The sequence below is a fragment of the Rhamphochromis sp. 'chilingali' genome, assembly GCF_963969265.1.
Source record: "Rhamphochromis sp. 'chilingali' genome assembly, chromosome: 6".
Lineage (NCBI taxonomy): Eukaryota > Metazoa > Chordata > Actinopteri > Cichliformes > Cichlidae > Rhamphochromis > Rhamphochromis sp. 'chilingali'.
Window position 1 is genome coordinate 26,603,449 of NC_137933.1, and position 15,063 is coordinate 26,618,511.

Here is a 15,063-nt window from a genome sequence, read left to right on the forward strand (position 1 = left end):
TGCTAGCAAGGACCGAGCGGTTGTTAACACTGTGGCAGTGCGTGAGCTAGCGTTAGCCTGCCCAATGTAATGCAGTGGAATACGGACTAGTGTAGCGTGTTGAAGCCCAGTCTAGTGGAGTGCTGTGTGCAAGATCATAGTAAGACTCCTTGCTAGCATATGCTTGTGTTTAATGCAGCGACCTGCTTCTGCATGGTGAGTTTACACATACCCTGCAGTGAAGGTAGTGTGTGTGTGTGCGTGTAATATCAGTAATCAGTGTACCTCACACAGACAGAGTATAACTAGGCCCGGTGTGGTGAGAGTGGCTGAGACCAGCTCTCTGCCAGCCCAAGTTGACTGTTTCAGCCGCTTTGTGTGTGTTTGTGGTCATGGATACTAAGACTGGAGGCTCCACCTTCAGATGCCGTCTAGGCAGCCAAGGCCCCTCAAGGTCCAGGTAATAGGACCTTGGTCCAGGTAATAAGTGTCTTTGTTTGTGCTGTCTTCTCTTCATGTTGCATTTTATTTATTTATTTTAGAGAGTGGGGGGTCCTTTAATACCCCTGTGAGTTCTCTGTGTGTGTATGTGTGTCCTCCTGCCTGTGCAAATGTTAGTTTAATGCATTTATGACCTTTATGCAGTACACATGAGGAAAGCAAAGAGATGAACTCTGTTATCAGTGTTACAGGAATGCTGCAGAAAGGGTGCACGGAGCTTTGTGTGTGCCTGTGTTTGTGTGGCTCAAGCAGTGTTGGTCTGCTCTCTGTGGATCGGATGCTATTAGAGTTACCAGCATGAAGGCAGCAACATGTCCAGGGTCAAGAGAAGATTTCTGATGGACAGGAAAAAAAAAAAGTGCCAAGTGATCCTTGGTTGCGTTTTGTTGAAGTAAATGTAAAAAAATAAAACACAAGGAAATAGAGAAGGGATTCACTTGTGAGGAAAGTAAAGCAAAATGGGTATTGTGTGAAATGTGACCTTTTGTTGTATCTAATTGAAATAGAAAATGCTGGGAAAAGTAAGAAGGAACTTATTAAACCAGATTTTTAAAACTGTTTTATTCTTTTTAAACTGCTAGAGATAAAGGAGACGGTAGTTCAAACAAGCCAGAGCCAATGGCACATTAGTCACAATGAAGAAATCAAGACCGTTCTGATCATGTACAATTTTCCACTTTATCTTGTTTGACAGTGTTGAGAGATGGGCGTGAGAGGGGTGAGAAAGCGTGATACTGTATTTCAGCATCATGCTTATTTGGTTTTTCCACCTTCACACCCCGGTCAAATTTCACGGCACAGAACCATAGCTGCATGACGGTTCATCGTAGTCCCTCGAATCAGTGGACCAGAGTGGACCCGAGGCCGCTGACTGAGCACACAGCTCGCTGGTATTAGCTCAGCGCGCTGGCGTCTGCAGTGTGCATGGTTAATTCGGCTGTTGTTGTCGCTTATGTGTGTCCCAGTGGAGCCAGGGCGCGTTGGTTCGCAAGCCTGGTTTTAGTTCCACTCACTAGTCTACATGCACACATGGAAACTGATGTGAGATCCCTCTGGGCTCTTCCATCACTTCATGTGTGAAAAACCTGAAACTCTTACCTAATACGGACTACATTAGTTTGGTATTTTGTATTTGATTGATGGCGACCATTGAGGCTCAGAATATATATACATATTTTGTTTTTGCTTTGTTTGTTTTTTTTCTTTGCACGAGCTTTCAGGTTTATTTCTGAGTTAAAATAATTGGCTCATCTATACTGCAGGCTAATACATTTCCCTCTACATCAACATATTTTGAGACGTAACTCAACTAATTGTAAATTATGCTTATCATTAAACTTTTAAATTATGTGTTTACATTGTATTTGTTTCAGGTGCAATAATAAAAATATGTATGTGTATTTATGGGGGCTGATGCAAGACAGTAAGCACGCATATAACCTTACTTTTCAAGGTCAAGCAGCTCTTTCTGTTTTCTATAATGATGACCTCTCTGTTCCCTGTCACTGAACAGCTCAAGGACCTCAGATCCAACTGTCATATTCACATCACAGCACTTACCCAGGCTACCCTGTCCATCACCAGAAACAAACATTTCATTATCATTCTAATTCACTGGCAGATCACTAATTCATCCCTCATGCACTCAGATTTAGGCATATTTTTGAATAATTCAGTGTTATTTGTTCATTCAGTGTTCTTCCTTACATTAACATCTCACTTTCTGCATCCGTACTGGCTCATCTTTGTGATGTGACCAGTGGCTGTGTGATAAGAAGGCTAAATAATGAGTAAGCTTTAAAACAAGTAATGGTTGAGCTTTACTATCAAACTCTCACACTGGGGATTTGTAGATTAGTGTTGCTTTTTGATTCCACACCCTCAACCCGTTGATGTGGCGTTGCATAGATGTTGTTGCCCTGATCATCATTCAGGCTTGGAGTCATAATAATGAGCAACAGGATGGGTGCAGCAAGAGACGGCGAGACAAATACTGGGTGCATGTGATGTTAAGTGTAAACTCTCTTAACTGGATTCACCTGATTTGCGCCTGTTCATGCCCCAGTGTGCTCAGGCATGCTAGCTGTTCAGCACCCAGGCTCATTATAAGGCCTAATTCAATTGACCTGGGGATGTAAACACATCTGTACGCAAATATAAGCGGGCCAATTTGGAGTGCCGCGACACTGAGCTGCAGTGATTTGTTGTACCGAGAGGATAATCAGCACAGAGCCTGAAAAGTAATAGTGCGGAGGCAGTAGCAATAAAGTAGTTACTGTCTGCTCAGGGACAAAAAAAAAAAAGATGAAGGGGTGGTGGTGAGGGGTGGGGGCAGTGCAAGCTCAGCTAGTGTCCCATGCTTACTTGGGTGTAATGACCCATCAGTGGTGACATCTTGTTTCATCAACTTCTGCTTCCTTTCACTTGTCTATCTGGGCTGAGTCTCTCCTTATCTGCTGCCCTTCTCCCCTCCTGCCTACTGAAATCTGTCTTCCTCTCTCGTGTTTTCATTTTCTGTTGGCCTGTATCTACTTCTCCTCTCAGCTAGATGCAAAGGGTTACCCTGAACCACATAGTGGAGGACGTACAGTTTCAGAGCATCTTGTATTCTGTGAGAAGGATCAAAGACCCATTGAGCGGGTAATAAATTTGATTGTGTAATTGTTATACAGATCAATTTAGAGCAAATAGCTGTATTTGAAAGTGGAACAAGCTTGATTAAGTTATCACACAATTTTGATAATCCAGTAATCGTGTAATTCTTTTAAAGCAAAATAGCAAAAAAAAAATCCTCCTGTGACACTAAATTGAATATCATTTGTTTGGGTTTTCATCATATGAGATGCAAGATGCCATTGTGCACCTGTGGAACTGAAATGGATTGTGACAAAACAAGAAAATGATTGCCATAATGACCGGTAATTAAAGTAATAGCTTATCAATTATTTGAATTCTAATTATTGCATGGTTTTAATTTTTTGTATTTAGCAAGCTGGCTTGACCTTCGCTACATGTCGTACCCCTGCTGTCTCTCTCCATGTTTTCTGTCTGTATCTAATACACAATATAAATGCACACTTTTTTTATTTTTTAAATATCCTGGACAGACAGAAGTAAGATAGGTGAAGTAAGAGGAAGCAGTGTGAATCAAAAACAGTATAACGACATTGTAACTGTCTTTGTCAGATGTGTGTGTGTGTGTGTGTGTGTGTGTGTGTGTGTGTGTGAGAATGTGTGTATGGGAAGAGGCACGGGGGCCGAGCTGACGAGGCCTCTCACTGGGATACTGGCAGGCCTTACTTGCCGCAGGCCCAGCTCTCAGCTCCACCTCTGACAGGCTTCATACTTATTGCTCAATGACATTCGATGTTTTCCTTCAGTTTGCTGTAAGATTGATTTCTCAGATATGTTTGAAATATCTCCAGAGCCCTAGAGCGTGGTGACTGGCACAGTGGCACAGAGAAAGAGAGAGAGACAGAGAGGTGGTGCAATCGGGGAGTAGAGGAGAGGATGGTGTGTTCGAGGCTAAGGATAAGTTGTAAGGAAGAAGAACAGTGTAGAATTCTCCAGTTTTGCATGAATGGGAGGACGTCTTTATGATGCTTTTAGCTTTTGAACTTTTTGCCATCTTTGAAAATTTAGCCAACTGAAATTTTACAACAAAACAGAGAAGCATGAGCTTGTTCGTTCATTCATTCAGTTCAGTTTTATTTTTATAGCTCCAAATCACAGAAACGGTTGCCTCAAGGCAAAGACGGTAAGGTAAAGACAATACTACAGTGAACACCCCAACAATCAGATGAGCCCCTGTGAACAAGCACTTGATGACAGCGGGAAGGAAGATCTCGGTTTTAACAGGAATAAACCTCCAGCAGAAACGGGCACAGTCAGGTCTTGGGGGTGAGGGGAGAAAGACAGGACAAAAGACACACTGTAGGAAAGAGATGAATAATAACCAATGATTAAAGTTTGTGTGTAACCAAATAGTACATTTGTAAATCTCATCTTATGTTCAGATAGATTGTTCAATTCACATTATTAAATGCCTGAAAAAAGGGGGTGGCCCAGTGGTTGAGTGTCTGGAGCGCATACCTCAGTAGCATTCTCTCAGCAGTGAGCTTTCGGTTTCAGTTTTTAACCCATTTTTCCTGCCTGTGTGCACTTCCAGTATCGAATGAATGCCTGAACAATCTTCCTCAAAATAATACCAGAAAACAGTAGAAATGGCTTAAAACATGGAATCCTAGAGCTGTGGTTGAGGCCACGATGTGAAGTTTCCTTGTAACAAAGAAAATGTATGTATTGCCTTTCATGACGTGAGTGTTTCCATAAAGTTACATGACTGTGAAAAAGGGTGATACTGCAGAAAAATCACAAAAAACCCCCATCGCTCTGTAGAGTTTAAAAGTCCTTTGTCTTTCCAAAGTCCAAAAGTTAAATATTTTCAGTGACATAAAACGCACAATAATAGTGGGTTCCAGAATGAATGTGAAGTTGGAATTTCCGAGTTCGAGTTTGGAATATGAATCTTGAACACCTCCTCAACTTGCATTTCCTACTCGGAAAGTTGGAACAGCCCCAGCAACCACGAGTTAACAATCCAAGATGGCGGCAGCAAACATAAACAGTAATGAAGCTGTAAAACTTGGAATCTGTGCTGCTGCTGCTGCTGCTGCTGTGTGTTTGTGACTCGCTAAATAAGCCGTACACCTTACTGCAGCAAATTCCAAGTTCCGAGGTATTTTGAATCTCTCCATGGAACCTGATACCTGACAGGCAATTAGTCCAAGATCTGGAGAGGCCTGACGGTCCCTTTAGCGTGGCCCCTGTTGTGGCATCGTACCTCTCTCTCTCTTCCAAGGTGTTTATCCTGTTTGCAGAGGGGCCTGTAATGAAATTTTCCCCTTTGTGAAAATGCATCCTCTGTGCATATTGCATTATGTCACATCTCATCAGTGAGCATTTGATCACATCTACTGCTTTGTTTTCTCTGGAAGAAGGTGGGGGGTGGGGGGGCACAGATCAACTGTTTTAAACTCTTTAATGCAATTTAACAATGCCACATATTCTTTTCACGTTTCATTGGGGTCCTTTACGTGTGAAATTACAGAGCCTTGCCTAGCCTGACTGACACAGCGCAGCAGAGGCAGGGTCACACCGAAGCGCCAGATGTGGGAGGGAGAGCGAAATTAATTGCTACACATTGTTCAGTGGGTGTATGTGCACCTTTAGTGAATTAACCGCTCTCTGGGTGTGACTGTTTGAATAAGGGGAATTGGGTACGAGGCCTCTCGCTCACAGCTGAAGCCAACGCTAGGCGCTGCATCCAGTTTGCTTATCTGCCCCCTAAATTCACATGCTTAACTTGTCGTTTGTTAGTGCGTGAAGTAGGAAAATATTTCTATGAACAACTCGTTGCTTAGTTGTTGTTCTCAATTTCTTTGTGTTGCTCTAGCAGTTCATATCTAAAGTACATGTATGTCAAATGTATATTTTAAATCTGCTTTAACATATTTTTAAAGACAAGGAAAATGGCATTTAAATGCAATTTGAATATTCTAGATACTCTGAATCTAAGAAAGAGCCACTTAATTCGCGTGACATATTCAGACAGACAGTTTTAATTGTGATGACCTGAAAGCTGTGCATTAGGTAAAAATGGCAAACCAATTAGAGAGAGTGTCAGCATGGGCCCAATAATGTGAATCTTAATGTTGTCTCTACTGACTTGCATTGCTATTAGGTTAGACAATGAGATTGAGAGCACAGATAATGCACATTAATGACAGTTGGATGGCAGACATGAGGAGCATATGGTGCTCTCCTATGGCCATTTACAAAGTTCATACCATGCTTTCACCCATCTGGAGTATGGCAAGAAAGTCAAGTTTATATTTAAGATTTTGTGGTTTCTATAATTCAAAGAATAAAGCTTAAAATATATTTGATCTTGATTTATTTTGCTGCATTGATACCCGATTTTGTGGCAGCCATAAGATCTACAGAAAGGCAGTGCATCATCATGTTCCTCTGAGGTCTTACCATCTATACAGCAGATACAAGCCCTAACCCATGCTGCCAGCTTCATCCCTATCAGAGGAACTAACAGTGCCCACTGTAATCACGGGCCTGGCATAGTCTCCAGCATGGAGAGTTTCTCGTGGACCATCCCTTCAGAATAGGTCCTTCCACCTGGACCCCCCCCCCCCCCCCCCCCCAAAAAAAAACCCCTGTCTCTCTATTTTTCTGGGCAATAGGAGGGTGGAAGGTTTGGGGATTTGATGGGGAGATGGTGGGTGAGGGAGGGATTGGGGAGGTAGTGGAGGTGGTGGGGGCACTCTGCTTCCCCTGGGGCTGCCTGCTGGAGCGAGGTGACCCAGCTTGTCGCTCGGTGACCTGTGAGAGGGACATTATGAAGTGTGAGTGGCTGTCACCCTAACCGCTTGTGACAGCACGGCTCCCGGCACAGCTGTGCCAGCCAGAGACCCAGGGCCCATGGAGAAAGGGGGTGGGAGAGAGGACGCTTTGGAAAAGGTGCGGACTTGGGGCGGGGTGTTCAGAGGGTGTCTGTGGTGGGGCAGGAGGTTGGGAGTAGAAGGAGAAAGAAGGTGAGGGTATCAAGGCTCCGTCTCTCATACTGGTGTAATGACTTCATCCCACTGATTCCGCTACTTAACGGATAGCCCTGCAGGTCTTTCATGTCAAAGCCAGTAGATTTGGGCTTTGAGCTACACTACATTATAGCATAGTGACGAAAGTCATAAGACCAGATGTTGTCCTTTAAGCGACCAGGGTTACATTTGTTCTAAGCCCAACTCTCAAAAACAAGGCGTTCTTTATTAGCGTTCCTATTATTTTCGCAGTTTACACAAAGAGCTTACATTTTATTGTCTCTATTGTCATTTTCAGTGAATGATTTACTCAGCAAATGTTTTGCCCCATCAACTTCCCTCAGGATGGCACAGAAGCACAGAAAGCAAACAACAAGAGAAAATGTTTGTTTTTTTTATTGTTCTTGTTCTTGTTCTGGCGCTTTCGTCTAAGCTGCTCTTCTTAATGATAGGTTGCAGGACCTTGAAAGGGTTTGTTCAGTGTAGTCCACTGCAAATCTCGAGTAGAAAGGTCAGAGACCTTTGACATGCCTGTGCTGTTATTTACCATCCAGTTAAACTCATTAGTTTGTGACTTGACTCGGGGAACAAAGGTGTTGCCACCCAAGTCCCAGTCAGGATCATTAAGCTTTACTTCTTTTGATGGAGTAATTGGGCACGTTGAAAGATAAAGCAATGGAACTATACATAAGTTTGATTTCTAAGGTAATGCTTAATATATTCTCAGCACATTTTTTTTTTTTTTTGCAATACATCACAGGTGAGTACAGTTCACAAATAACCAACGAGTATTTCACACTATAAAATGCAGATAATAAGTATGTGCAGCTTTTGAAAGTGTTCTGCCTCCCAGGAATATTATCTCATGCCATATGGAAAAGTCCCAAAGCCTAGTGTCAGTGTCTGACAGTTGTAGACAGCAATAACCCTACTTCCTTGTGGCTGAGCACGCAATGTGATTTCCCTCAGCAGGTCTCTAATTTCCCTAATCACTGTACAATGCAAATAGTCTCATTTACACATGGATGAGCAAACCAAGAAACACAGAGCCTCATTGATCTTAAGGTGTTCACAGGAACCAAATGAACTCGTATGTCTTATTTTATTTTCATGTGTATATCTTGAACGTGCCAGCATAGAATAGACACATACTTTTTGTTTATAGCTACAATTTGGATATCTTTGCCAACCTTAGTTTATGTCATCTGTTACCGAGAAGACTCATTTGTCGCACCTCACTGCAGGCTGCAAACAAAAAAGATGATATGAAATTGTTCTAATTGAGTAATAGTGCTGGGAAAGAGTCATTATCTCACAGAAACACAGCGTCTAGATTAAAATATCCCAAGTGAAGCTCACTTAACCAGTCAGCTTAGTTAACTACAGTGGCTAAAGTTAAAAAAAAATAAAAAGAATAAAGATTTTGGTAAAAAAAAGTTTATTGCTTTTGTTTTTTCTAAAGAACAAAGAGCCTATAAAGAAAGCCATACAAGGCAATACAGCCATGAGATATGATTGTGAAATATCTTGGCAAGTTTTATATAATTTTTTTCTTCACCTTGTAGAATAAATTGTAACCTTAGTAAATTCAAGCAAATACTATACATCTCTCGGGCAGCTGGTCCAAAGTGAATGTATGCACTATTATGTTGAGGAAAAACCTTGTTAATTCATAGTTAATTTTATTTTAGTTATGTACTATTACCAAACAATGAAATAGTAGTTAACATTTATTAATTGATTTGTAGAAAATGTCTGTTTGAAAAGTTGACACTAATATTTATAGATGTCTCGAAATGGTAATTAAGTGTGGTATAATTTGATAAAATAAAACATTTAAAAATCACATAATCAAGGAACAAATTATATTGTAAATTCATTTGACCGTTCTGACATAATAACCTGGACACCCCAACAAAATGACTGCAGAACCACAGACTGTAATACAGCGTCCAAGTCCCGTATGCAAATATCAAATGCATCTAAATGATATGTCATTAAAAGAACCAGAAAGGTTACAAACTGTTAGATGGTTAATGCTGACACATCTGATTTTCTCAGAATCCACCTTTTGACATTGGGCAAGAAAAAGTGGAAGTAAATGCTACTTTTCAGGTATAAAATTCAAATTGGTGTTCAGAATGTATATAAGTGGTTTACATTAAACTATCAGACTTTTGAAGTGAATCCCACCTCACACACATGTCACAAGACAAACACAAAAGGTCATCTTATGCCTATAATGACAACCCATTTTCATCATAATGTCATTGTTTAATAGTGAAATATTTACTTGCTTTGTATTCAGTCTTCTTTTAACTTTCTATGACTATGCTGTATCCCTCTATCCCCGCTCTGTATCTAAACCTTTCCCCTTTACTCCACACCTCTCTCTCTCTGCATCCCTCTGTCACAGCTGACCTGTGTCCTCTCTCTGCAGGGCCTCTCCTGGTAGCGCCCAGCTGGCGCGCTGGGCAGAGGCAGGAGGTAGTGCCAGCTCTACTGGTGCAGAAAGGGGCACACCAGGCAGACAGGCCCAGTGTCAGCAGCAGCAGCAGCATGCTATCCCCCTGGCTGCCATGTTCACAACACACACATATGCCCACATATATCTATATATTGCCGTAGCCTGAATGCATGCACACACCAGCATCAGTGGACCAATGCCAAATGGGTTTGGTCTGACTGGGACCTAGTTAACTGGGACAAAACATTTGTTTACACACTAGACTAGTGAAAACAGGCACAGAGACACATTGAACCACGCACACATTCACATGGGAGGGCATGCAGAGACAATGCTGCATAAAGGAAAACCAGCACTGTCTTTTCCAAACTCCTTAATGATTAGTTTGACAGATCTTCAAGTCAGCCTGTGGCCCGTTGTCCCTGAAGGAGTGTGAGTTATACGGTGCAAGTAATAGAACACATATTGAACTGTGTGCATGTTATTGACTTGTAGAAGTCTTCAGGGTCAGCACTAGAAGCTGGTTGTAATTAAGAAGATGGGGACTTGGCCTCCTGCCTGTAGTTACCCCTGCAAGACTTCAGCCCAGGGTTTGCCTATGCTCTTACTATTGATTTAACTTGACCTTCTTCTGCCAGCAAGTGTATTAACCCAAGTAAAACCTTACAGCCCTGAGATCAGATCTGCAGTAATTACGATCAACAGGGAGAGGAGGAAAACATATTGCACCTCGACGTACATCATTTTGAAACTTGCGAGCTCAGGTGGCTTGAATTTAAATGTCAAGATGTATACAGACTAATGTGGCAACACTGTGACATATATAAGTAATGTGAGGTTTGGAATCGTTCATAGTGTAGTGTATTTGTAATCTTAGATTCATATGGCATATTGTTTGTTTCTGCATAGGATTTGGCTGATTTGCATACTGTTTGATTATCAGAGCCTTGCGTATTCAGCCAAACTTCCTCACTGTTGTTTGTATGTGTGTGTATTTTGACCTCTTTACACAGAGAGCCCCCCAATTGTGCCCCAGCAGCCAGCCGAGCTCAGTCAAGCGAAGCCTATATGCTCACTGGCATTTCACACACCCAAACGCGTGCATGCAAACACACATGAATATCACTTATCCAGCTGGGCTCGAATGCCACACACTCTCTCACTGTCATACACACACACACACGCACATTACTTTAGATATGGAAATAGTGGTTAGGGTGTTATTCCCTAATGTACACCTTGTATAGCACCTCTGTCCAACAAAAAAAACCCAACCTCAGTCACATCTCCACTCCAATCAGTCCAACTCTTGCTTCACTCTGCAGGTCGGCCCACCCTTTGCCATTACCAGGATTTGAGGCACACTTCCGCCTTAAAAGTTGTACACCACTACCTTTGATAATCAAGATGGAACCTAATTGAGCTCACCCATGCAGAAGATGCTCTCGCCTTTTTCGCGCACACACACTTTTTGAGGAGATGGGGGCCTATACTGTTTCAGCTCATCCAACTGTGAGATTCTCCTTTCCCCTTTCCAGTCCTGCCATCATCTCACTAATGGTGTTTCTATCTCTTCTCCATAGGAGGTAAATGAAGCTTTTAAGCAGGGCTGAGGGAAGGGGGACCGCTGAAAAGATTAATTGACTTTCTACAGAGCTTCACTTATCCTCCTCTGGCACCTTTGACTTGTGAGTGTATTTGTGTTTGGATTACATGATTATATCACCGTCATTGCAGCAATTTGTGGTTTGTTCAAAAACTGTTTGAAAATATCAAACTGTGTCCCATCAGCCATTTCATCCACAGTGGCTACTTGATAACTCTCTGTACAATTAGAGCAAAGATTGGTGGCATTCGTGGTTAAATTGTTTGTGATTATAAATGAAATGAACTTTTCTCCAGTTAAATTTATATGTGAGTGAAGCAATACGCAGAGTAACATCAGTGTGGTATTTCTTATTGATTCTGTTCCCTTTTAGGACCATAATTCTGGCACAAAACTAGCTACACGAATGGATAAGTGCAGGTTTGATGCCTTGATTTATCCTCAACACTATTAAAAAACTTTAATGCCACTTTAATATAGATTTGAATTAAAGAGCCAGATAACAACCCTGCAGCAGTCCATAAAGTTTGACGTCACATAAAGTATGTACAGAAATATACTGCTGAAGTTGAGCACTTGGGACTGATGGTGGAAAAAAATGAATGAACAATGTATATTTTAATTTTAAAACTTCTGTAGTAAGACACTAATATAACTGAAGAGTTTATACTTAACCCTGTTGCACCGAAATCTTTTGTTGTGTTGCCTTCATATTGCTGTACTTATTTTATTTCTTAAAATCTGCACAGGATTTCTTACAAATTTAGTGAGTATAAAGTGGTAAATATTTTTCCCTCCTTTGATTTAGCTGCTGTGCACCAGACACCATTGCTACAGCAGACATTGTTGTTTTATTCAACACTGTAACATATCCTTCCTTCAGAAGCTAAGTTGGCTTGAAATTGCTTTGATGAGCAGTGCAACAGAAAAAGGCTGGGTGGAGTCTACTGCATAGACTACAGTGTGCCACGTATCGCACCTGTTTGTCACAGAGCTCTGGCATATAGCTGGGAGATGTAATTCGTATTGTATTAATTGTAAGATACAAAGGGTGAATTATAGCATAACACCAATACAAGGAAAGTTCTCACACAGTTTAAAATGACAACAAATCTTACACCTGGACTCATTCTTATGCAGAACCTCTAAAGTACAGTTAACTGATTTTAGAGTCCCTCTCTTCCGGCCTGACACATGTTCATGGACACACACACATGTAATGAAAGGTAATGCATCTGCTTCTCATATAGAGAGAAGTCTGACTATGTATGCCGGTGTGATGAGAGTGCGAGGGAGAGAGAGCAGAGAAGCAAAATGTGTGAAAGTACTGAGTTCGCTCCCTACCCCCATCTTCCTGCTATAAACTCTACCACCCACAGCTGCACACACTTCTCCTGTCACGGTGATAATCTCTTTGTCAGGAGCCGTCTGTTAGAGATTTGTCCGTCTGATTCGGTGAATGTCCGAGTGGCAGGTCGAGCTGTAATGCCACAGGGTGTCCAAGGGTCTGTGTCTGTGTGTGTGTGTGTTTATATGCATGTACGCACATCCAGTGCCATAGGTGGTGGGATATCTGTCCCTGTCAGTGTGTATATCCCTTTTCTTTGGACCTCTGTTTTGTGACAGAAGGGGAATGTTGGAATATAAAGGCAAAGATGTAACTAAAGAGGAGACTGTTATAATGTGAATTATTAGCTGTTCTAACTTTGAAGTGATTCCTACAGTGAAAAAGTGAGCAATGTGAAGCTGCAATTTGGTGACGTACTCGTTTAGCCATGTTATGGCCTCTAACCCTCATGCTAACACAGTCAATTTGGATTTAACCCAGATGTTAGCGCTACCTACAGATGGCATAACATGTCATCCTTTTCCAACAGGCTATGGTTATAGCTGCTACCCCAGCAGGACCCCTTCTTGTCAGCCACTAATGCTGTGACTGACATCCATCAACTATGAGCCACCACAAGATGGGTAAACATGATAGAGGGCAAGAACTGGTTGTGTCCCGGCCATTTGTGAATGACTCCTCAACTGAAATGAGGGTAACCTGGATGGCGACGTCAACACAGACCTCAATTTAGACAAAATGAAGGAGGACAAGGATGACACCACCTTCCAGCAGTTGACCTGGCGTGTATTTACATTTCTCAGGAGGTGCACATCAGAAGAAACGGTTCTGGTTATGTCGTAAGTTACGATGTACATCTGACGCAGAACTATAATTTATGTGTTACTGCAGATTGATCTCACTATACAGCAAAGTCAGCATGTTCCCTTAACATTGTCACATTGTTTATCAAGAAAAGACTTGGAAGATATGAATCCAAGCCTTGTACTCTGGTATAAAATGTATGTAGTTTATACACTTATTCCATGCTCTTCCTGTGGAGGAGTCCAAGGCTGTGGGTGAGCCTTGCAGTCTCTGGTGGGACAGTCTTGTGGTTAAACCTGTCAATCATGGACAAAGAAGGCTGGAGTCATGGACGTACCCTGTGTCCCGCCAAAGGTCTTTTGTGGCCCAGTCTTGGAGAAAATGAAAGACAGAAAGACGGAGAAGCTTTCGTCCTCTGCCTACCACAAAAATCAAATTCACTACCCCACCAGGTGCATAGAGCTAGCATTGCAGCTCCAGCAGTGGCAGTGAGGGATAGGCAAAGTGGAGTTAAAATGCAGAGAGAAGGAGAGTGTGTCCCAATCTGCTCAGGAGGCCAAGGCAGGCAGAAACCACAAGGCTTTCGGGTAAAGCATTTATTTCTAGTGGTGGCTGCAAGAAACTTGTCATGCCCAAAGGAGGGTAAGAAGAAGTGTTTGACCTAACGTTTAATCAGTATTCTGTATCACCTCATGAAGGGATGGAAAGGGTAAACTAATGCCCTCATAGTTTATGATTCAGGTGCTTCTGCAGTTCCCAGTTTATCAGGTCTTTCTCGTACTGCTTTCCATTTGAATTGGGAAGCCAGAAAGTTCAACTTCAAAATTAGAATTTGCAACTGGAATGCCCCCTCAACTCAGATTTCCAACTCAGAAAGCTGGAGAGCACTTCCAGCCCTGATTTCACAATCCAAGATGGCAGCAGTGAACATATATAGTAAAACTGTAAAACCTGTAATCTGTGCTCACACTGTTGTGTGTGACTCATTACATAAGCCATGCACAGCCAGCTTCTATCTGTGAGTGCACACACATTGCAAGTTTTGTGATGTATTAGTGGCTCTAACTTGCCTAGGGAGTATAAAAAATGTGTTTTTTTTTTCTTTCTCTTCTGACTACTGCTGCTACTACTACTCTTCCCAACTCCAATATCTTACTTAGGTGGATGGAATCCAGCATCAGTCTCCATCCCCTCTAGTTCAAAGAGAGGAGATGCTAGGACAAATGACAGTGCCACCAAGCACCCCTTCAGTATCATCAGTCACTTCGAAATACTTTGTTAGTGTCACCAAGTGTGACCACTTCATTTTGCTCAGGGGGTAACAAAACAATGAAAGTATTCTGCAGCCAGGCAGTTTGCCAATTGTAGGGTGTCCAACCAAAAACATAACAAAAGAAACTCTCTTTCCCTTCATCCCCAACAGGAGGAGCTCCTGTTCTTTTTAAGGGCAAGGGAATGGAAAAGGCCCCCACTTCTTGGCTTGGCTTGAGCATATGTCATTTCTCATGTCCCAAAAGCACAGACTACAGTTTGCTGTGAAACTACCAAAATGTTTTACTTCAGTAGCCAGCGGCTATATTTCAGACATCTCTGCATGCAGGTGATCAGCAGAGGTCTCCCAAAGAGGAGGCTCAGAAATGGCATTTAATATTGCCATTAAAAAAAACCCCAACTAACAAACAAACAAACAAACAAACAAACAAAACTCTGACGAAAAGCAGGGTTATCTCTCGCTGAATGTATTAAA

General features: G+C 42.0%; 1 long non-coding RNA gene across 1 annotated transcript in view; it reads left to right on the top strand.

Moving 5' to 3' along the window:
- Window positions 1–15,063, top strand: part of LOC308397861 — an 18,718-nt gene continuing 3,655 nt past the window's right edge. The window contains exons 1-3 of the long non-coding RNA XR_013971855.1: window positions 1–459; window positions 11,142–11,246; window positions 13,042–13,351. This is a non-coding gene — a long non-coding RNA (uncharacterized lncRNA). The remainder of the gene's footprint in view (window positions 460–11,141; window positions 11,247–13,041; window positions 13,352–15,063) is intronic.